This window comes from Giraffa tippelskirchi, chromosome 8, assembly GCF_054371585.1.
Source record: "Giraffa tippelskirchi isolate mGirTip1 chromosome 8, T2T-mGirTip1v1.2.pri, whole genome shotgun sequence".
Taxonomy (NCBI): domain Eukaryota; kingdom Metazoa; phylum Chordata; class Mammalia; order Artiodactyla; family Giraffidae; genus Giraffa; species Giraffa tippelskirchi.
Window position 1 is genome coordinate 5,937,513 of NC_137282.1, and position 23,107 is coordinate 5,960,619.

Genomic DNA, 23,107 nt, shown 5'->3' on the forward strand with positions numbered 1-23,107 from the left:
TCCATAGCCATCTTGACAATCACTTTAAAGTAGAGGTATTAATATGGTATGTTGTTGGCTTTGGAGGTACTACTCAGGTTTCACTGAGATCTCCCTTGATACCGCTTTGGGTGCGGAAGGCCCTCAAAGAGTGTTACACGGCACTGAATTAAAGTGAATGACTTCAAGAGTCCAAGTCCAGGGTTTCAGTATGGGGAAACTCCCCAGCCATGACGATGTCCTGATGATGATGCTATTGACAACTATAATGATGTCATTGATCAGAACAACCATTCGCTGAGCACCTGCAATATACTGGACACTTGGCAAAGCACTTTAGACATTTTCTTCTCATCACAATCCTGTGATTGTTTTCTAGATGAGGAAGCTGAGGGCTAGACCGTTTAGGTAAGTTACCCAAGTTCATACAGATGGGGGTACAGGGCCTTCAATCTCAGAAATCCCTGCTCTAGGGAAGATCCCTGTGACACAGAAGGTCAGATGTAGGGAGATGGGAACCGAGGCAGGAAAACCAGGTGGGAGACTCTCGTGAGAGTCCTGGCAGGAGGTGGTGAGCGTGCACATGAGCTGTTCCCACGGTGAAGAGAGGGTGACTCTGAGGCACAGCGGCTGGTGACTGATTCGATACAGCGTGTGAGAGAGGAGATGGACATCCTCTCAAGGCTTCTGTTGAGGCAGTTGAGTAGCTGTTGGTGGCAACAACAGACTCTACTGAGAAAGCAAGACTTTGCAAAGAAAAATAGTTGGACATTCTATAGTGTGATGTGTTGGCACTGCAACATCTGTGAGGCGTCAGTTCTGCTCTGACACTTATTTTGAAACTTGAGTTGTTTCCAATGTTATCAATACATTACAATGTTATCAATACATTAAGGAACAGTTTGAGCATAGCAAGAATTTTGTGTTTGTGGATGTGTGATTTCATCCACAAGAAGTGTTAGGTGAATGCTGAAAACGGCGCCTAGCTGGACCAAGCCACACAGGAGTATCAGAACTCACACACACACACACACACACACACACACACACACTTCACACATGTACCAGCCGCCTCAGGTCGCATGTGTTACGAGCCACACCCATCACATCTAGTGCTGTACATTTCTTTCTTCTTTTTTTTTTCTGTTAAGCCTTTGACTGTATGGAGGCTACTTTCCAATACTTTGAATTTTCACCAAAGCAGTGATAATTATTATTAATAATCATACAATAATAATCATGTGTAACTGCAAGCTCAGAAGTATTCCCCAAGTTATCAGTGACAATATGATCTGATATTTATTCATTAAAATTTCACTAGTAAATGCATTTATCGGTTTTTGAATCTTTTGAAAATGGGTACATGTAGTATACATGAAGTTAATTAATTAATTAGAATATAATTAAATATAATGAACCCATTCGGGACATGATTTTAGCCAACCATATTATACAGTGATGTGTTTGATATAAATAGAAGAAAGTACTAGGACTAATGTTTTGTATCTACAATCTGTACCTAGTTAACTGGAAATTGCAACATAATACTCTGCTTCATGCCCTATTAATGCAGTAGATATCTGACTGTGATAGAGTCTGTTTCTCTGAATGTCCACAGGAAAATTATATTCAGCGAATCCGTCACTTACGTGTGGGTGAGACCATGATGAGTGATAATGTTTTCTGTGCTATGTTAGTCGCTCAGTCGTGCCCGACTCTTTACGACCCCATGGACTGTCGCCCACCAGGCTCCTCTGGCCATGGGATTCTTCAGGCAAGAATCCTGGAGTGGGTAGCCATTCCCTTCTCCCAGGGGGTTTGTGTGCTACACCTTTCTGAATGACCTCACAAAAACCCTCTTTCTACCCCTTTACAGTAACTCACAAAGTATTATGATTCCAAAGCACATTTCCACAGGCAAACTTCAGGTTTCGTTCAAGGTGAAGTGCTGTATTTATTGTAGTATTGTGAACTTCTTTACCATTTAAAATGTGTAAATCACTTCCCAGGTGGCTCGGTGGTAAAGAATCTGCCTGCCAACGCAGGAGATGTGTGAGACCTGGGTTTGATCCCTGGCTTGGGAAGATCCTCTGGAGAAGGAAATGGCACCCCACTCCAGTATTCTTGTCTGGGAAATCCCGTGGGCAGAGGAGCCTGGTGGGCAACAGACCATGGTCACAAAGAGATGCCACTGAGCGACTGAGCGTGCATAAGCTCTTAATTCAAGAAAGAATTGTGCATTCGGGACTGGCTTTTACAGGCAGGCCAACAAACGGCTGTCAACTCTTTGTGGCTGTTTCTCTTAGGGTATTTCTCTTCCCAAGCCACCAACTGTCTTTTTAGAAACAGACCTGACTCTCCTACTTTCCAATACCATAGATTGCTTCAGTAAAAATTCCAGCCCCATCATTTTCTGCTATTTTGGGGAAATTAGTTAACCACTCTCTGCTTCTGAACTGTCATCTGTACATTGAGGATAGATGGTCAATAATCTGTATACAAAGTTCTTAGAACAGTGTCTGATGCATTTTTTAAGTGTTCAGAAAATGTTATTTTAAACACCTATTTAACTTTCCAGTATACTTTCCCCAGAGGATATTTAGTAGAAGCTGAAAGGGGAGAAATAAGAGTGACATCTTTTCCAGTTAGAAGCAACTAGTTTTTCCTCTGTCATTCTTAGATCTTTGAAGTTAAATTGTGCTTCCCATCCTAATTGGTATTAAATGGCCCTTCAATCACTCCTTTACCCATAAGAATGCTTTTGAAAATGCTTTAGTCCAGAAAGAAAACGAGAGTGGTGACCCATAGGGATGGACGCGCCAGGTTCTCTGCTTAAATCATCACAACTGTTCTGTAGGAGATGTACTATCATCACTTCACATACGATTAAGCCAAGGTTTAGAATCACTTGTTAACTTGCTCAAGACGCCGAGTTAGCCACGGGTGCTACCAAGACTCCAAAGGCCATCTGGGTTTCTTCAGCCTTATTAATGGTTCTCACCCAGGAGCAATTTTGCCGTCTAGGGGACATTTGGCCATGTGAGGGGATGGTGGTGGGGCAGGGGTGCCACTAACCTCTAGTAGGCCGAGGGAAGGGATGCTGGGAAACATCCTACAATGCCCAGAACGTTATCTGTCCCTCCAGTTACCTGTCCCAAATGTAAAGAGTGCTAAGGTTGAGAACCCTGGGCAAGATCGTGTTGCTTCAGAGATATTTTTGTTTTGTTTAAAGAAAATAAGTGAAAAGAACAGACATGCATGTAATGAGATAGACTGGGGCCTGGGACCCTCTGCTGCAGTGCTTGTACCCTGGACAAATATCTCCTGGAGCAACAAAACAGTGATATAAAGAAACTAGAAGGGAGTAAAAATAACTGCATGCATGTGCAGCTGGGCCAAATTATGGACAAGAAGATTCAAAAAGACTGAACACCCAAACGCCACTTGTCTAGAGCCGGGAGCAAAAGAAGGGGGTGGGAGGCAAACGCAGAATACTATCCATGTCCCCTGCACTCAACACCAGCAGAGGGGTCAGCAGACCGCCTAAGCCTCCCCTCCAGCCCAGCCCCTTGACAGACCCTTACCCTCCCCCATGTGAGGAACCAGCTCCCCGCCCCTGGGGAGCAAGCAAGGAAACCTGTTCCTTGTTCTCACGCCCCGATGTGCAGCAGGGGCCCCAGTAAAGCTTTGCCTGAATTTCCCGTTTGGCCTCTGATCAATTTCTAGTGATTGGGCAAGGCCAAGGGCCCTCGTTGGTAGCAATAATATTTCTAAAGACCTTGCTGAAATGGTTTCAATTGATTATTATTCGAAGTTGCTGACGAAATGGGACTCTTTTTTAAAAAATCTTTAAGTTAGATGATTTAACATCTATTTTTATAACCTCTTCCACTGCTCTCTGAGACTTGTTAATATGGCTTTTCTGTAAGATGTGTGGAGCATTCCAAGGAGAGAAGGAGATGTTATTCGACATTGCAAATACCATGTGGACCCTGCCCTACATCAGCAGACCACCCTGAGAAGAAACTCAAGGGACCCGACATGATTCTTAGGGCCACTGTGAATAATGCTGTGGCCAGCAAGGCTGCTTAGAGGAAAGGCTCTGGGGAATTCTTTTAAAAGCTCTGATTCATGTCCCTCTGGGACTCAGGCAGACAAGAAGCAAATGCTGCTGGCACCTCATCCCAGTCCCCTCACAGGACGGCACATCCAGCGTCTGTGATCAGTGGCTGCTGCGGGTCACGGCTGACCCCACGGAGGTCATGTTTCATCCTGCTGAGCAGAGGCCCAAGATAGACTGGTTACGGACCAGGGTCCTTGGTCTTCAGCAATCACTAGAAATTGATCAGAGGCCAGACAAGAGATGCAGACAAGGCTTTGCTGGGGTCTCTGCTGCAGCAGGAGTAAGCGAGAACAAGTAACAGGGGCCCTTGCTCACTCCCTGAGGGGGAGGGGTTGGGAGGGTTCCTTATATGAGGCGTGGGTAAGGGTGGGTGAGGGGTGGGTGAGGGGTGGCTTTGGTGGCCTGCCCACCCCTTTGGTGGTATTGAGTACAGAGGGTGTGCGCACTACTCTGCCTTTGCTCCTGGCTCTTCACAACTGGCAGTTGTGGTTTTGTTCTTTTTGTATCTTATTTTTCATAATCTGGCCCAACGGCAGCATGCTGGCAGTTACTTTTAGTCCCTTAGGGTTTCTTAGTATTTTGTTGCTGGAGGCGATATCTCTCCAGTTGCAGGCCCTGCAGCAACGGGTCCCGGGTCCCAGGTCCCAGGTCTCAGCCTGGCTTTGACTGACAGAGAGCCATGAGAGGATGGCGCTCTTGCCTGAAGGAAGACCACCCGGGGACGCACTCCAGAGATCTCCCCCTGAGATCTGCTGGAGGCCAGACTCCAGCTCCGATTCCTGCCCCTGTCTCCTGAGAGCAGCCCCCAATACACCACGTTCACAAAAGGACCCGGTGGGACTCTGGGTCAATAGGATCTGGCCCCAAAACACACGGGGTCCGCAAATCCAAGGGATGAGGGGGACGCCAGAGTGTCCTCCACAATACACTCTCCTCCCTCCCTGAGGCTCCTCGGCCCGGCCAGAAGTAGTTGCAGGGGCCGGAAGTTGATGCGGGGGCCGGAAGCAAGTGTGGGGGCCGGAAGCAGGTGTAGGCGGCCATCTGTAGCTCAGGCAGGTTGGCGGGAGAGGATGCCAGGCTCTGCCTGGGTAGCGAGGGCCTGCTGGAAGGCTGTCTCTCCAAACTCACACTTTTCCCTGAGAGAGCAGTTTGTTTCTTTGGCCCGAAACCAGGCCCAAGGCAATCGAAGTTTTGCCAGACACCCAGGTACCATCCAAGTTAATGGGGAGGAATTTTTCTTACTTTTCTTATTCAGTTTACTCATTTAAGATTATCCACACAAAATAGTCCATGAGACTGCATCCCTTAACAATACTGGTAGTTATATCTTACGAATAGATCTCACTGAATGTTATTCTTTTGTTCCGTGATTCCTGAAGTTCTAGAGAAATAGACTAGAGAAATTGAGAAACAGCTTTGACCTGTTTTACTACTCAGTTCACAAAGACAGATTATGGTCACCAAATAACTAAAACAGCAGTTAGGACTATTTTCTAATCATAATTCTGCAAACAGTCCTTGGTGAATGAATTTTTTTTTTCGGCTATGTCGTGTTTTTAGCATACACAGCCATAAAGTCCAAAGGAAATTTATGCTGTTTTTCCTCTTTATCCTTACCACACTCATATTTCCGGATGGATTTTTTTCTAAGTGAACACACACCACAGATGTATTTATCTATTTCTCACCAGTCAGTTGGCCAGTCACTGTTCTATGTACTGAAGATACAGAGATGAGTAAAACAGACAAAACCGTGCCCTCTCTGAGCCCAGTTTCTATTGGAGAGACAGGAGACACAGTACACTGATAAATATATACTTTACTATGCAGGTCAGGAAGCAACAGTTAGAACTGGACATGGAACAACAGACTGGTTCCAAATAGGAAAAGGAGTACGTCAAGGCTGTATATTGTCACCCTGCTTATTTAACTTATATGCAGAGCACATCATGAGAAACACTCGGCTGGATGAAGCACAAGCTGGAATCAAGATGGCCGGGAGAAATATCAATAACCTCAGATATGCAGATAACCTTACCCTTATGGGAGAAAGTGAAGAAGAACTAAAGAGCCTCTTGATGAATATAAAAGAAGAGAGTGAAAAAGTTGGCTTAAAGCTCAACATTCAGAAAACTAAGATCATGGCATCTGGTCCCATCACTTCATGGCAAATAGATGGGGAAACAGTGGAAACACTGACAGACTTTATTTTGGGGGGCTCCAAAATCACTGCAGATGGTGACTGCAGCCATGAAATTAAAAGACGCTTACTCCTTGGCAGGAAAGTTATGACCAACCTAGATAACATATTAAAAAGCAGAGACATTACTTTGCCAACAAAGGTCCGTCTAGTCAAGGCTAGGTTTTTCCAGTAGTCATGTATGGATGTGAGAGATGGACTCTAAAGAAAGCTGAGCACCAAAGAATTGATGCTTTTGAACTGTGGTGTTGGAGAAGACTCTTGAAGATCCCTTGGACTGCAAGGAGATCCAACCAGTCCATCCTAAAGGAGATCAGTCCTGGGTGTTCATTGGAAGGACATGATGTTGAAGCTGAAACTCCAGTACTTTGGCCACCTGATGCAAAGAGCTGACTCATTTGAAAAGACCCTGATGCTGGAAAAGATTGAGGGCAAGAGGAGAAGGGGATGACAGAGGATGAGATATTTGGATGGCATCACCGACTCAATGAACATGAGTTTGGGTAAACTCCGGGAGTTGGTGATGGACAGGGAAGCCTGGCGTGCTGCAGTCCACGGGGTCTCAAAGAGTCAGACATGACTGAGCGACTGAACTGAACTGAACTGATGGTGTCAGGTGTCAATAAAGGAAAAGGAGAAACATTTAGCAAAATAACATCTCACCAGAACAAAGGGGATGCTAATTTAGATAAGACTGTGACACTGTTTCTCATCAGATGACAAATTAGCTGAAACCTGGATGAAGTGAGAGAGGGAGGCTTAGGGGTTTTGGGGGAAGAGCTTTGTGGCCAGGAATGACTGGTGCCAAACCTTTGAGATGCCAAGAAGATTGGCAGATTCAAGGAGCATCGGTGTCGTTGACTGCAGCGCAGATGGCCAGATGGAGAATGAGGTTGACAGGGAGGCTTCTGTGCTTTACCAGAGATGATAAAGAGCATGGGCAAGTCAGTTCTTTTTTAAAATTATTTCTATTTTATTATTTTTATCGAAGTATAGTTGATTTACAATGTTGTCTTATTACTGCTGCACTGCAAAGTGATTCAGTTATACATACCCGTATATTCTTTTTTATATTCTTTTCCATTACAGTTTATCATAGGATATTGCACATAGTTCTCCGTGTGGACCTTGTTTATCCATCCTATATCCATCCTTTATCTAACATCTGCTGACCCCAACCTCCCACTCCAATCAAGTAAATTCTTCACCATCTCTCCTATTAGAGAACATTCGGCTTCCTCTATCCCCATTACTAAAGGCTAGCAGTGCCTCACTTGTCATGACTATCAAAAATATGCCCACTCATTTCCAAAGGCACACTGGGATGTGGGATTAGTCCCAGTGGAGACTAAGCTTTCCAGCAAGGAAGTGACAGGATCAGTTTCACACAATTAAGGTCCCTGTGCATAGGAAAGAGATTGAACAGCTGGAGAGTTGAAGAAGAGAAACCTTTAGGTGATTATTGCAATGGTCCAGGTGAAAGACAATGATGGCCAGGCTAGGAGGTATCAGTGGAGCTGGTGAGAAGCAGCCCATTTGGGAGTAGAATTTGAAAGTGGAGCTAGCAGAATATGCTGATGTTGGGAGTGAAATAAGTGAGAGAGAAATGCCATGGAAAGCATCAGGGTGGGCTGTTGCTATGACCGTTTTTGTTTTGCTCATCATGTTAAAATTAATGCAGATGGCTATTTTATCCTCTTCTGAATGCTGTGTGTGTGTGTGTGTGTGTGTGTGTGTGTGTGTGTGTGTCTGCAAGCCTTTACGCTTGAATGTCACTTCTATCCCTGGGTTCCTAACCTCAACCCTACCAGGTTGGAGAGCTGTTCTGTGAATTGCAGGATGTTTGACAACATTCTTGGCCTTTACACACTAAATGCAAGAAGGAAGTGTGTACATGAAGTACCTTCCTCTTGGCTTGACAACCAAAAATGTCTTCAGACGTTGTGCAATTTTTCTTAGCAAAACAGCCACCAGTAGAGAATCACTGCTCTAAGCAAAAATCTCATTGAGGCTGTGATCCTGGTTCTACCTCTAATGGGGTGACCTTGGGCAAGTCACCCAACCTCTTAGGGCTCCATGTGTTCATCATAAGTGTGAGCGAGATGCTGGCCCAGGTTGGGAACCATATACTTTAGTGAACCAACTCTGTCTTTCTGAAAAATTAACTTCCACTGAATTTCAGATGCACAGTGTCTCAAAAGTATCTTAGTAAAAACATAGCATTAGTTTTTCTTCTGGGAGTGAACAAAATGCCCTCACCAATTATAGCACTGATTTTCTCAATGTAGACCAAAATTTGAGCAGGCAAAATTTGCTAATTGGCATCCCCAGATTCTGAAAAATCATCTGCAGTTTCCCTGTTTGCCAAGGACAATTGAGGACTTGTAACCTCAGCTGTCCATATGTGGTTTCTTGTGATTCTTACTGGGTAATTTGGTCCAACAAAGTTTAGCTTTCAGCTGACAATATTGAATTATGGCAGGTGCTGCTGGGGGTTCTTTTGCTACATCACATCTATTTCTTTGCCCAATTAGAGCTCTAGGTAATAATTGTATATTTTCCCTTATCCACCCTGAAATTTGTGGCTGAGAGGTGTTCATCCTCAAAAGGATGGTACTCGTTTGAGTAAATTGAGACTGAGATGGGCTTGCGTCTCCCTCTAAGCATTAAGGGGTTGGAACCACAGGCTGGCTCTCTTCCTCCGAGGCCTGGGCCTTGCTCAGCACACCTGCAGGCTCTGCTCTTTCTCCAGAGGTTGAGGAAGCAGGTCAGCACACAGATCCACTGCTGGCTCTGAAGGTGTATTTGCAAAACCTTGGCTCCAACAGGAAGTCAAATCACATTATTATATATTTGTGTATGTGTTGTAAGATGGCTGAAGGATAGTCTCGTATATGTATATGTGTGTGTGTGTGTGTTCTCTATTTGGATGACCTATATGCAGGGTTTCTACTTTATGAAATCTATGGACGCTTTTTATTAAATGAAAAAGAGAAATCAATTTTCTATATTTAATCCCTGCCTTTGAGCTTCCCTCAGCTTGGCCACTGCCAGAAACTTTTAAGGAAAGCAGAGTCAGCTGAATGTGCCTGCCCTTTTTGGCTTTTCCTGAATTCTAGATGGCCAGGGATTTCCTTCCTGGTTGTAGTCGGTGGTCAAGGCTTGATGCTAAATGGTGGATTGATTTTTGGCATTGATTACTTTTAATTAAGCAGCATACGTACAGAGTGGTCCCAAGGGACTGAATCTGGTGACTTTGACGAGAGCAACCTTGAGATGACTTTCATTCTTCCAACAACTAAGCTCTGCAGAGATGGCAGTGATGTGGTCTAATATGAGGACGAACCAATATTACTTGAGCATCTGGAACCCTGAAGAGCTCTGTCAATCAGGGTTCTACCTGGAAAAGTGGTTGCATAAGAAAACAGAATACATTATAGCCCAAGGCAGGTCATCAGCATAGCTGAGAAGCCACTAGGTCTACTTGTTGGAGGTTCTAAAATTTTTGTTGGCTAGAGGAATTGCAAAGAAATTATTACTTCCTTTATTCTTTCATTCAACAAATACTTGAACATTCACGGAGCTTAATACTAGGCAAGGACAAAGGTCAGTAGGACACAGGGCCTTCTATTAAGGAGTCCATGAAGTTGTATGGATCAGACTGTCATGGATGGTTCTAAATGGGTTACATACACGTAACAAAATAAAATGCATCCTGTGACAGAGGGATGAGCACATATGTAGAATAACAGAAAAAGAGTGCAATTGATTACGATTATGAAAGGAGCTGTATTTAGTATCTTAATTTAGATTCTTCAACCAACAGAACACAGTTTGCAATTAAAAGTGACTTAAACTGGTGCTGAGCATCTTATTAACATGCAGATTCTGATTCAGCATTTCTGGGGTATTGCCCAAGATTCTGCTGTTTTAACAAATTCAGGATTTTGTTGATATGGTTGGTCCACCGGCCAACATTTGAGCTGGAAGAACTTTCAAAACAAGATTTTCTATTGTCTCATATAACAAAAGTTTGAAGGTATTTAGGTGATGACAGGGCTGATTCAGAAGCTCAAACAACATCAGGAGGGACCCAGGCACTTTTCAACCTGTTCTCAGCCTTCTGGCTTTGTCTTCAGGCTTCTCCCTCAAGGTCTCAAAATGGCTGCCAGGATTCCAGGCATCACACACAGGCATGAAAAAGTGCATGAAAAGTAGAAGACAAATTTATCCCTCCTTTTATCCTTTTCATACAAAGAAAGGCTTTTACTAAAGCAATTCTTGGCAACAAGCATCCATTTAGTTTCCATTGACTGAAATCATGACTGATGTCATCCTTCACTGCAAAGGCTTCTGGGAAAGCAAATATTCAGCCTGTACAGTGAGATGTAGGTTCTGTTAGAAGAATAGTGGGAAGGAGAATGATCATTTTGTTGGACAGCCAACCACATTCGTCAGTGTGGTTAGAGTTTTTTTGGCCAAGGAAATCTTGCAGGGCTAGGAACACCCTGCTGAGTTGGCACAGGGCAGGGAAGATTGGAAACCATCTTGTCAAGTGTCACTTAGATGATGTCAGAGCCATCTTCCTCTCCAGGTGCCCACCTCACCGCCTTCCATTGTCTGGATTCAGAGCCCTAACATTTCTCACTAAGAGGATTTAATAGAGTCCTAAATGATCTCACTACCCCATCCCTCCATTTACACCTCTCATCCGCTCTGCATAGAGAGTCAGAGACTTCTAGCCTGCAAATATGACTGTGATATACCTTGTTCAAAATTTTTTAAAGGTTCCTCATATCATTCACGATAGCTATTAATATTAAAATGTTAACTCCATAGTATCGTACCGTCTTCAAATCTCATTATAATTTCCTCTCTACCACTTATCCTGTCTCCCCTCCCAACACTCCCCATTAAAAATCCATGTCTTCAGGGAGTTCCCTGGTGTCCTAATGGTTAGGATTCTGGGCTTTTACTGCCATGGCCTGGACTCAATCCCTGCTCAGGGAACTGAGATCCCAGGGGACAGAGATCCCACAAGCTGTACAGGGCAGCCAAAAAATTTTTTTAAAAAGTCAGCACCTTCTATGTTAAAGACAATACTAATTTTGCTAGAACCAACTCTGGGTATAAAATCATCTACTTAAGAATTTCTTTCAATATGTCTGCAGATCATGAAAAGTGATTACTGGGATTCCTCTGATTTGGAACACCAGCATTTTTCTGATCTACTCCATAGGCTAGATGCTTAATTATCAAGGTCATCTTCAAATATGCTAGGAGGCTTTAAGGTCAGCACTCCAGGGCCCTTTCACTCCCTGAGGGAGTTGAAGTCATTTGGAGTGCATGGAGTACGCATGCGTGCTCAGGTGTGTCTGTGGACGGAAGCCCACCAGGCTCCTCTGACCAAGGGATCCTCCAGGCAAGAATACTGGAGCGGGTTGCCATCTCCTCCTCCAGGGAGGATGTTTCCGACTCAGGGATCGAAGCCACATCTCCTGCATTGCAGGCAGATTCTTTACCTGCTGAGCCATCCTAAAAGTCTTGGAGCCAATATTCTTGCTTCTTTAAAGTTCCCCTTAATATTTTCTCCATTTCACGAGTAAGTTCTGCCCAAGACTGGAGGACGTTCCAGCTCACTGATTTTCAATCGGCATAGTTTTTCATTATTGATGTCTCTGCCCATCCTCTGGTCACTGTTTTTATTCCGTCAGGTGTGGGTCATAGACTGCTTCCTTCCCTTCCTGTCCCTCCCCACATTCCCCACCGCACCAAACCCAGCAAGGAGCCGGTCACATCGTCGGTGCCTAGCAAATGCTCTTTCCGTTTTCTTTTTTTTCCCAAGCTCAAAATTTAATTTAAAAACATACAACGGGAGTTACTCAGTTTTCCTGGGTCTCTCCCACGTACATTTTATTGAATTTTTATGTGTGTGTGTGATTTTATCCTGTTAAAATAATAAACACACACCATGGTCATAATTTATCAACAGTGAAATAATGTACTTTCTAGACAGAACAAAGGAGATCAGTCCTGAGTGTTCATTGGATGGACTGATGTTGAAGCTGAAACTCCAATATTTTGGCCACCTCATGTGGAGAGCTGACTCATCGGAAAAGACCCTGATGCTGGGAAAGATTGAAAGTGGGAGGAGAAGGGGACGACAGAGGATGAGATGGTGGGGTGGCATCACTGACTCAATGGACATGAGTTTGAGTAAATTCCAGGAGTTGGTGATGAACAGGGAGGCCTGGCGTGCTGCAGTCCATGGGGTCGCAAAGAGTCGGACATGACTGAGTGACTGAACTGGACTGAACCTCGACAGAACAAAGTTTACATAAAGAAAATAATACTGTAATTCAATAGTCATAAAACTTTTCTTTAGTAAGCTAATTTCCTAATAAAAGAAGCAGAGAGCTTTTATCTACCTTTTTACTAATTACAGCCTTATTTGTGTGGACACCTCTTATCTGTTTGACGCGGGGGACTTAAACATCTGACACATGGCTCCAGCCTTGAGATGATCACGTGTGTGTTCTCCATGACCAGGCTAGTTTGATGATCGCCACCTTGAAAGAGTTTCCACAGAGCACTAACAATGAGGGGGTGGAAATAGCCCTTAGGTCTTCCGGGAAGTTAGGAAAGACAGTCTGGGGAGGGTGTTGGTGACAAAAACCTACAAGCAAGGAGAACCTGGCTACAGAGGTGGAGATGCTGGGCAGGACCTCACTGAGGGGCACCAGCGGGTGAGGAATTTGACAGAACCGTAAGCAGCTAAGCGTGACAGAACTAGAAGAAGGGGGTGTGGCAGGGGGTGAGACTAATGACACAGGCAGCAGAAATGATAATGAACTTGGAGGCTGTACAGGGAAGTCAAGATTTTTATCCTGAACCACTGAAGAATTCTGAGCACGTATGTCACATTTGCAGGTTCGAGGGTCGTTCCAGCTGCTGTGCCGAGAAGAATCAGGGAGTGAGCCTTTCAGCAGGAAGTTCAGGGTTCAGGTGAGAAATGACCGTGTTCCGAAATCAAGACAGCAGTGGAGGGGGCCTGATAGTGTGGTGGGGACCATCAGAGAGCTGTTGGGAGGTACACTTGGTTCAATCAGGTGAGTCATATGCAAGAGAAGAATATGCCTTTCAGGTTCTTTCATTTTGAAAAGATCTCCCTCGCTGGAATTGCTGCTCAGCTTCTCGTGTACAAAGGTGTGTGCCAGGCACGCCCTGCAGCCCGCAGGTGTAACTCAGGCTTGATTGCTGGTCAAACTCACTAGCAAATGCCTCTCCACGTTTGACTCTTAAGGAATTGAATCCCATCACTCACAGAAGCAGAACATTGGCCACGTGTGAATATTGCACTTTTCCTCCTGGGTATGATCTCTATTTTTATTGAACAACTGTCAGTAGACCATGCAGCATTGCCAACAACACACTGAAAATAGAATGAAGGCAATTACCTCAGCAAAGATTAACGCAGAAAGTGAAATTGCACTTATGTAACGCTCGTCTTCCAGGCTCGGAGACCAGCCTGCCTCTGCTCTCTCTGTGTCTATCTCAGCATCGTAACCACCCCTGACCACACCGGAAGGACCAACTGTCTCCACCATCCCCTCTTCCTGTGCTCTCTGAGCCTTTTCTCAGAGCGGACACCAGAACACCAGGCTGCTCTCGGGGATGTTCCCCTCAAGACCCCGCCAGCAGATGAGAGATAATATTAGCTAACAACATCTCAGCACTTTTCTGCTGCTTGGCGATTACTCGTCAGTGAACTTCAGGAAAATACTTCTGTTTTGGAGAATGTCAGGTCTGAGAGGAACTTTGCAGATGACTTAGGCCAATCCTCTCAATGTACAGAGGGAAACACTGAAGCCCGGGGGATTAAATGACTTGACTGTGACTTCCTTTGTCGCTTAAGTTTATAAGAGAGGCCTGAAACCCGAGCTGCACTCCAACAAGGGCATTTCCCCCACGCCCTTGGCTTCTTGCAAAGAAACAGGGATGGTAGGAAAAGCTTCCTTGTCAAATCCCCAACACCCCCCAGTGGGTGGAGGAGACTTGAATACAAAAGAAGAAAATCAACCCCATAATTAGATACAGCACTGACTCCAGACCAACTAGCGGAAATATTGTGTTGGCTTCCAGAAAAACTACAGAAGGAAGAAAACAAAGCAACTTGAGACCCATGTGTAGGTCTGACTGAATGATACCATTTTCATAAAACCCAAATATAACAAAAATAGCTCTTATGGGATTCAAGAGAAACAAGAACAACTGATTCCTAAGGATGGCTACTTGGGTATCAATTGTCAATGTCACCCTGCTTTTTTCCCCTAAATCTCTGACATTGCAAAGTGAGCTGGCTCATTGCGTCTATTGAATTGCAGTCATATTATAAAAATATTAACCTTGACTTCCCTGGTGGTCCAGCAGCTAAGACTCTGTGCTCTCAATGCAGGGGGCCTGGGTTTGATCTTGGGTTAGGGAACTAGATCTCACATGCTGCAACTAAAAATCCTACGTGCTACAACTCAGACTTGGCACAGACAAATAAATAAATAAAATGCTAAAGAAATATTAACCTCACAGTTGGAATTCTGACCACATCTTATCAGGCCAAATCTTATATCAGAAAATTAACAAGGGGACATGGAGGATAATGGAAATCTTGGGAAGAAATGGGGTACCTGAGACACAATGGTGATTCTGTCCTATGGACCCAAGTTTCTATTATTTCACTCAGAGAGAGGATGTTTGCCAAATACATTGATGTCATATACACTATCTCAATTAACTCCTACAGCCACCTGATGAGATGACCGTTAGAATAGTGTTGCTTCTTATAAGTAGAAAAGGCTTCCCTGGTGGCTCAGCTGGTAAAGAGTCCGCTCGCAATGCGGGAGACTTGTGTTCAATCCCTGGGTTGGGAAGATCCCCTGGAGAGAGGAAAGGCTACCCACTCCAGTATTCTGGCCTGGAGAATTCCATGGACTGTGTAGTCCACGGGGTTGCAAAGAGTCGGACACGACTGCGTGACTGTCACTTCGCTTCATAAGTAGAAAAACTGAGTCAGAAAGGTTTTGAACCTTCTCCGGTTTGGACCTTCTTAAGTTTGTGTGTATGTGTGCTCAGTTGCTCAGGTGTGTCCAACTCTCTGTGACCTGATGGACTGTTGCCCGCCAGGCTCCTCTGTTCATGGGATTCTCCAGCTAGGAATACTGGAATGGGTTGCCATTTCCTCCTGCATGGGATCCTCCCAACCCAGGGATCAAACCCACATCTCCTGCATCTCCTGTGTTGGCATGCAGATTCTTTACCACTGAGCCAACTGGGAAGCCCTCTTCTCAAATTTAGACCCACTTAAAAATTATTTTGCAATAGTTTCACCTTTATACAAGAGTTGCCTGTTTAGTACAGAGTATTCTCGTAGACCTTTTACCAGCTTCCCCTAATCTTAGCATTTAGCATCACCAGGTAGTCCTAACTTTGACAGGTTTCTTGAGATGTGATTCACATACAATATAATTCACCTCTTTAAAGTGTACTTTCAATGGTATTAGCACATATGGGCAACCAGGGCGTCCCTGGTTGCTCAGACAGTAAAGAATCCGCCTGCAATGCAAGAGACCTGGGTTCAATCACTGGGTTGGGAAGGTCCCCTGAAGGAGGGCATGGCAACCCACGCCAGTATTCTTGCCTGGAGAATCCCCACGGACAGAGGAGACTAGTGGGCTATTATAGTCCATGGGGTCACAAAGAGTAGGACATGACTGAGCGAGTAAGCACAGCACACACATTGGCAACCAACACTCTAGTTAACTAGGACATCTTCAGGACCTCAAATAGAAACCCCATACTCTTTACCCATCACTTTCTCTTCCCCTCCTCCATCTTAAAGAATCCTCCTGCAATGCAGGAGACCTGGGTTTGATCCCTGGGTTGGGAAGATGCCCTGGAGAATGGAAAAGCTACCCACTCCAGTATTCTGGCCTAGAGAATCCCATAGATCGTATAGTCCATGGGGTCACAAAGAGTTGGACACGACTGAGTGACTTTCACTTTTCCCCATCCTAACCTTAAGAAACCATTAATCTATTTTATGTCTCCATAGCTCTCCTGGACATTGCATATGAATATGATTATATAATATGCCATCTTCTGTGACTGGATCCTTTCACTTACCGTAAGTTTTTCAAGGTCCATGCATGTTGTAGCATGTACTACTGCTTCATCTCTTTTAACGGCCAAATAATATTTCATTGCATGGATATAACATATTTGCTGTATTTTTCACTTGATGTACATTTGGGTTGCTTGCACCTTTTGGCTTTTATGAATCATGTGGACCTATTCTAGACAGAATCCAAATGTTCACTATATTTCTAGCAAAGCTGATTAGAGTACATGATTTTAGATCTGTAAGGAACTAGAAGGTGTCCTCATACATCACTCTTGAATTAAACTGACTTATCCATCCAGTTGCTAATTGAAGACCTTCCACTGGGGGCAAGACCTCACACATGGCAGGAGGCAGGACAAATAGGCATGGCCTCTGGACTTGCTATCACCAAAAGAGAGGATGTAAAGGGTAATGCTGTTTCTTCCTTTAAATTCATCAGTCAAGTAATTTGACCTTCTCCTTCAGGGACTTATTGTCCCAGAAGCAGTCTTGAGATAGAGATGAGAGTTCAGTTTCTCTGGAAACTTTTATTAGAGGTCTGGGAAAGTGAAACAAGGAAGCCAGTAAAAGCTTCCCCTTGGAGCGAGTTAGTGTTGTCGGTAATTGGGGCACAGTAATGTTAAGGGCCTCTGGGAGACGGTGTGGAACATGCCTTAGTGTCAAATCAGCAGAGGAGTCATGTAGACTTTCTACCCATCACCTGGCATGAGTCACTGGGGGAGGGGCAGTCGGTCCCCAGCACTCCCAGGCTGCCACCCATGGACCAGGCACAGAGTAGCAGGTGCTTGCAGTTAGGAGAAGAGGGGTTGAGGATGCAGATGCCCCCGGAAGGTGGTGGAGGGCCAGCAGTGACCAGGGACTGAGAGTCTTATGACATCCCTTCATGGAAAAGCAGAGGGAGGAAAGGGAGGGCTTCCATCCTGATGATGAGACTTTCCACAGAGACGTTGATTAGTGAATATGGGAGGCAGGATCTCAGACCTGCATTAACTTGTCTGTAGATGAGGACTCATTCTGTGGTCACTACACCCTTGATAATTAGGGCTGAAATCATACATGAAGCAATATTTCAGTCCAATATTCCTACCCTCTTTCAGTCTACCACAGATGTTTCTGCCTATAGATAAATATGTTGATACATGATTGGGGAATGGTAGAGAGAGCATATGTTTCAGAGATCGATGCTCCTGGGTTCAGATCTTGACCCCAACACATATCATCTGTGTGTAAACTGAGCAAACAATTTAATCTCTGAGCATGAAAGACCTCAGTGCGAAATTGCCCCCCACCCCACTCCAAAGCCAGGTAACAAATTACATCAGATGTCTGATGACACTTAGCCCCATGGCTGGTTTATAAAGTAAGTTCAATACGTGGTTGTTTTTCTTATTTCTTCCTGGGAGCCAGGAAGAAATACAACAAAGAAATATATTGTCACTCAACAAATATTCATTAAACCCCTACGTATGTGCAGAATTCTATTGTCATCACTGCGGAAAATGGCAAAGAATCCAAACCTCTGCCCTCATGAAGCCACCATTCTAATAAATCACAGACAATCGGATCCCGTTTCTACCTGTCAGGTTCTATCTTTATTGCCTACAAAAATAGGATTCAATTTATGTTACTCACTGGGCTTTTAACTTCTCAAAACAGAAGCTTCATATCAAAGTATCCCCAACTGTTTTCTCTCCAACTTTAATCAAGTGTATTTTGGGAAGCGTTTCTCAGATCTCTCTTTGATGTTGCATTGATTGGAATCCTGTTGGTCCCAAGTGACAGAAACCAAATTTGAACTCGTTGAAGCCAAGAGGCACATTGATTGAAGAGAGGATGAATAAAAAGCTGTAGCTGGACCTCCAAACAGCTGGAACCAGGAACTCAATTGCTCTTCCTCTCAAATCTGTCCCTGGGTGGCAGCTTTATGTCACGCGGAAGTGTGACTTTCTCCACGTGGCAGACAGCATTCCCGCCCATGGCTTCTAGATTCACTAACCCAATCCTTGCAGTTTTCCTGTCCAACATTCTGATAATTCCAGCTTGAAGCAGGGGTTTCCCACTGGGTCATTGAGCTTTGTAGTCACATGACATTTCCCATGGTAACTACATATGTGGCTTGGGGACGAAGAGGGCATATCACTCACACGTGGAATCTCATTGTAAAGTGTGATACAAAGGAACTTATTCACAAAACAGAAACAGATTTACAGATGTTGAAAACTTATGGTTACCTAAGGGAAAAGGGGAAAGATGGGGGCGGGAGGGATAAATCAGGAGCTTGGGATAATCAAACACACACTACTATACATAAGATATTGAATGGATAAACAATAAGGGCCTATTGTATAGCACAGTGAACTCTGCCCAACTTTCTGGGATAATATAAATGCGAGAAAAGAATCTGAAAAAGAATAGATGCATGTATAACTGAATCACTTCGTTGCACACCTGAAACCCAACACTAGTTGGGTTTGTTGCAGTTGATTGTAAATCACTAGTTGTAGTTGATTGTAAATCAGCTACACTCCAAGACAACTTTTTTAAAAAGAGGGCACTCCTAGAACTCCATAGGGATCCGCACTACCTGTCAAGACACAGACTCCCCAGGAGGCTGGTTCTCACATGCCAGTCACCTTCCTGGCAGCAGGTATGTATAAACAGAGACTCTGAAAGCTGGAGAGATGAACAAACCACAGAGCTGGAGGAAGCCACAACTTATTCAGTCCACACAAGATGCCCATCAATAGAAGTGAACCAACAATCCATTACCACCTGTAAATTCATCTAGTATGTTCAAAACTAACACATTAAAAAGGGATTACTCACTATTTATGTGTCAGGGAAGTGATGATAATGTCTTTACTGCACATATTAGTGTTCTTGAGTGCTTCCAAAGTGTTGTGGAACTTGAAAACATTTTCCAGTTTCAGAGAGTTAATTAGCTCCCCTGTGGAGCAACTCACGAGCAGTACTGCCATGCTGGAGATAGACTGATTTGAGTCAGAAAGGGGAGCGATATTGAATTATTCATCTTTGCAATAAGTGTACATCAAGCATCCACACCATGTGTGGCTCTGGGCTGAGGGCTGTGAGGACATAAACAGATTGAAATAAAGTCCTTGCTCTCAAGGAACTTGCAGCCTACTTGGTGGGTGGGGGCGAGTGGGGGGGAGGGTAGTGAATTTGTCAACAGCTGGCTCTAATCAAAACAAAGGGCCCAGATAACAAGGATGAACATTGAGAAGGTGGAAGAGGCTATGAAATAGTGTGTAAGATAGGTCTGGGAAGAAAGTTAAATTGCAGAGGCTTATGAAAACCGTGATTAGGAATTTGGTCTTTTACTATATGGAGCCATTATTAATGATTATGTATATATACTTACATAAATATTTGTTGTTTTTCAGTCATCGAGTCATGTCCGACTCTTTGCAACCCCATGGACTGCAGCACTTCAGACTTCCCTACCCTTCACTATCTCCCAGAGCTTGCTCAAACTCATGTCCATTGAGTCGGTGATGCTATCCAAGCATCTCATCCTCTGTCGTCCCCCTCTCCTCCCGCCTTCAATCTTTCCCAGCATCAGGGTCTTTTCCAGTGAGTCAGCTCTTTGCATCAGGTGGCCAGATTATCAGAGCTTCAGCTACAGCCTCAGTCCTTCCAATAAATATTCAGGATTGATTTCCTTTAGGATTGACTGGTTTGATCTCCTTGCAGTCTAAGGGACTCTCAAGAGTGTGTGTGTGTGTGTGTGTGTGTGTGTGTGTGTGTGTGTATAATTACTTTGAATTCATTTAAATGGATAATCTTAAAATTATTGTAATTTTTTTGGTGTGAAACAATAAACTCCTTTCTCCCACCCATCAACCCCTACCTTTGGCAACCACCAGTCTCTTCTCTGTGTCTATGAGTCTTGTTTTGTGGATCCCACAAACGTTGAACTCATACAGTATTTGTCTTTAACTTATTTCACTTAGCATAATACTCTCAAGATACTCCATGTTGTCACAAATGGCAGGATTTTTTTCTTTTTCACAGCTGAGTACTATTCCATTACACATATATATTCTACATTTACTTTATCCTTCTATCCGTCAATAAACACAGGTTGTTTCCATATCTTGGCTATTGCAAATAATGTTGCAATGAACATGGGGGTATAAGTGTCTTTCCAAGGGAGTGATTTTTGCTTCCTTCAAATAAACACCCAGAAGTGGGACTTCTGGGTCATATGGGAGTTCTCTTTTGAATTTTTTGAGGAACCTCTATACTGTTTTCCATAGTGGCTGCGCCAGTTTACATATCTAGCTCGTCCTCCAATTCTTAATGAAAAATCTCCATAAATGGAAGAAAAATGGATCCACTTGCCTAAATTATTCAAATGATTATCTTTTTAAATAGTTTGCCTGGTGAGTTTCAGATCAAAACGTATAATATTGTGTGAAGACTGGATTGTTTGCAGAATGGGCAATACTTAGTTTAGATTTTCCACATTCACAGAAAATCTGATTTATATTGTGTTTTTGGAGCTAATTGTAGGATGAAGATTGGTTTTGACTGTTCAATTTGTGTTGGGCTGACAATTTCACAGTCAGAAATTTTTGGAGAAAGCTTTTGCTTTCCTTGTCCTACATTCCCCCTTCTTCCTGGGAAAGGGAGTTCAGTTCAGTTCAGTCGCTCAGTCGTGTCTGACTCTTTGCGACCCCATGAATCACAGCACGCCAGGCCTCCCTGTCCATCACCAACTCCCGGAGTCTACCCAAACTCATGTCCATTGAGTCGGTGATGCCATGTAACCATCTCTATTGAGGTTCCTTTTTTTGTGAAACAGACTGCATAAAATGAGGAAATCTGTGAGAAGCTGTGGAGAGAGAGACATGGAGAGGTCAACGTGGAAGGGAAGTGAGGACCCCGCCCTCAGCTCCCCGTGACTACTGAGAGCCTGTAGCCCGCCAGGCAGCGGGGTGAGCCATCTGGGAGGCAGAGAAAGTGTCTGTTCTGAGTTCACACAGCGCAGGCCAGAACTCAGCCCTCCTCTCTGAGCCTCGTCCAGATTTCAGATTCAGCACAAGGAAGGAGTGTTATTTTAAGCCAAGAAGTTCTAGGGTGGTTCCCTATCAAGAGCAGTTAACCAGCACACCTTCCACAAAGAAGTCATGACAGTAACAACTTTTCACCTTGATTCCATTCATTCCTTAGACACCAGAGTTTTAGACACCCCAAATCTTGATTTCAGAAATTCAACTCAAGGACTCAGAGAAATACATTTCTCTTTCTGTTGAGAGTTTCAAAGGGAGACAATTAAAAATTCAAAGAATTTCCTTTACATGCAAAATTACTGAAATATATTCCTTTTAAAATAATTGACCCCTATTTTTAAAAAAAAGTTGCACTAAAAACACCAGTAAATATTGTTGGCCTTTATATTTCTGTAACATTTGTAAGATACTCAGAGAAGTTTTACAAAAGCTTCACCTCCAACCCATAGGGACCACTGCTGTACATGTGAAGGTCACAGACACTCAAGGCCCTTCAATGCCAGGCTTTCTTCCCTAATTCACTAATCAAAAGTTACAAATATAACTTCTCTTTCCTCTTCCTTTTTTGTGTTGGCTCCTAAGACAAGGTGGGAACAGCAACCAGTCAGCTCTTCATACTAAGCAGCATATTTTGCTGAGCTGGACTTGACTCCTGGTTGCTACAAAACAAATCCAAGTTTATATGGAAGGTGACAATCTCCATGCGCTGTCATTTATCCTTTTTATAGCCTGGGTGACACCAATAGTCAGCAAGTCTTGTTGATTATGTGAATCGACTAGAGCAGAAACATCCTAGTCTAGAGATTTCCTGTGTCAATAGTTAGAAATTGTTTGTTTTAATTAAGAGAAAACTAATTCCACTGCTTTTGATTACTACATAAATTTTTTAAAAGAAACCCATAATCCCAGTATTAAGAGGGATAAACAATGCTTATCGTTTAAACTGCATATTTATTGTCTAGAGTGCATATTACTCTACATAGGAGTCTAAATGCATATATATGTAACAAAACATGTATTAAACTCATCTTTAACAATTAATAATTGCCAAAAGGAAAACATATTGAGATTTTACTATGCCTTAGGCATTGCACTAAGTTTTTCATAAATACTATTTAATTTAAAGCACAAAAACACTATGAAGTAAATAACATCAATCCAATCATACAGCCAAGGTATTAGAGAGGAATAGCACAGCTGGCAAGTAAAACTGTCTGAGTCCAAACTGAGATCTGTCCCAGATTTTAATTTTCACAATTTTCTCATCTTCTGCATCTGATATTTTCAACGAAAATTATATTATAACCATCATTCCTGACCATATTCACCTATCCACTTACAACAACAGTTTAATGTCTGACTAATATTGAAATAGTTTTTCAAACTATTTCACCATTTCTTTCTTGTGAGATATGAGTTTGGTTTTAATTTTCTACTAGTAATAGCAACACAGCAATAATAATCCTTGTAGATAAATCTTCTTGTACATCCTCAATTACTTCCTGAGGATGAATTTCTAAAAATAGAGTCATCAGGACAATGACATGCAAATACTTTATGTTTTCAATAGTAATGCCAAATTTCCCTTCAGA

The 23,107-nt window shown here is 43.5% G+C and overlaps 1 protein-coding gene across 2 annotated transcripts in view; it reads left to right on the forward strand.

The window, feature by feature from the left end:
- Positions 1-5,098: 5,098 nt before the first annotated feature.
- Positions 5,099-23,107, forward strand: part of LRRC3B (leucine rich repeat containing 3B) — a 112,549-nt gene continuing 94,540 nt past the window's right edge. The window contains exons 1-3 of one of the 2 annotated variants that reach the window (XM_081521109.1): positions 5,118-5,308; positions 13,233-13,307; positions 16,411-16,482. The gene's annotated coding sequence lies outside the window, so the exon portion shown is untranslated. Of the gene's footprint in view, positions 5,309-13,232; positions 13,308-16,410; positions 16,483-23,107 lie in introns of both variants that reach the window. The other variant, XM_081521113.1, reaches the window with a different exon arrangement.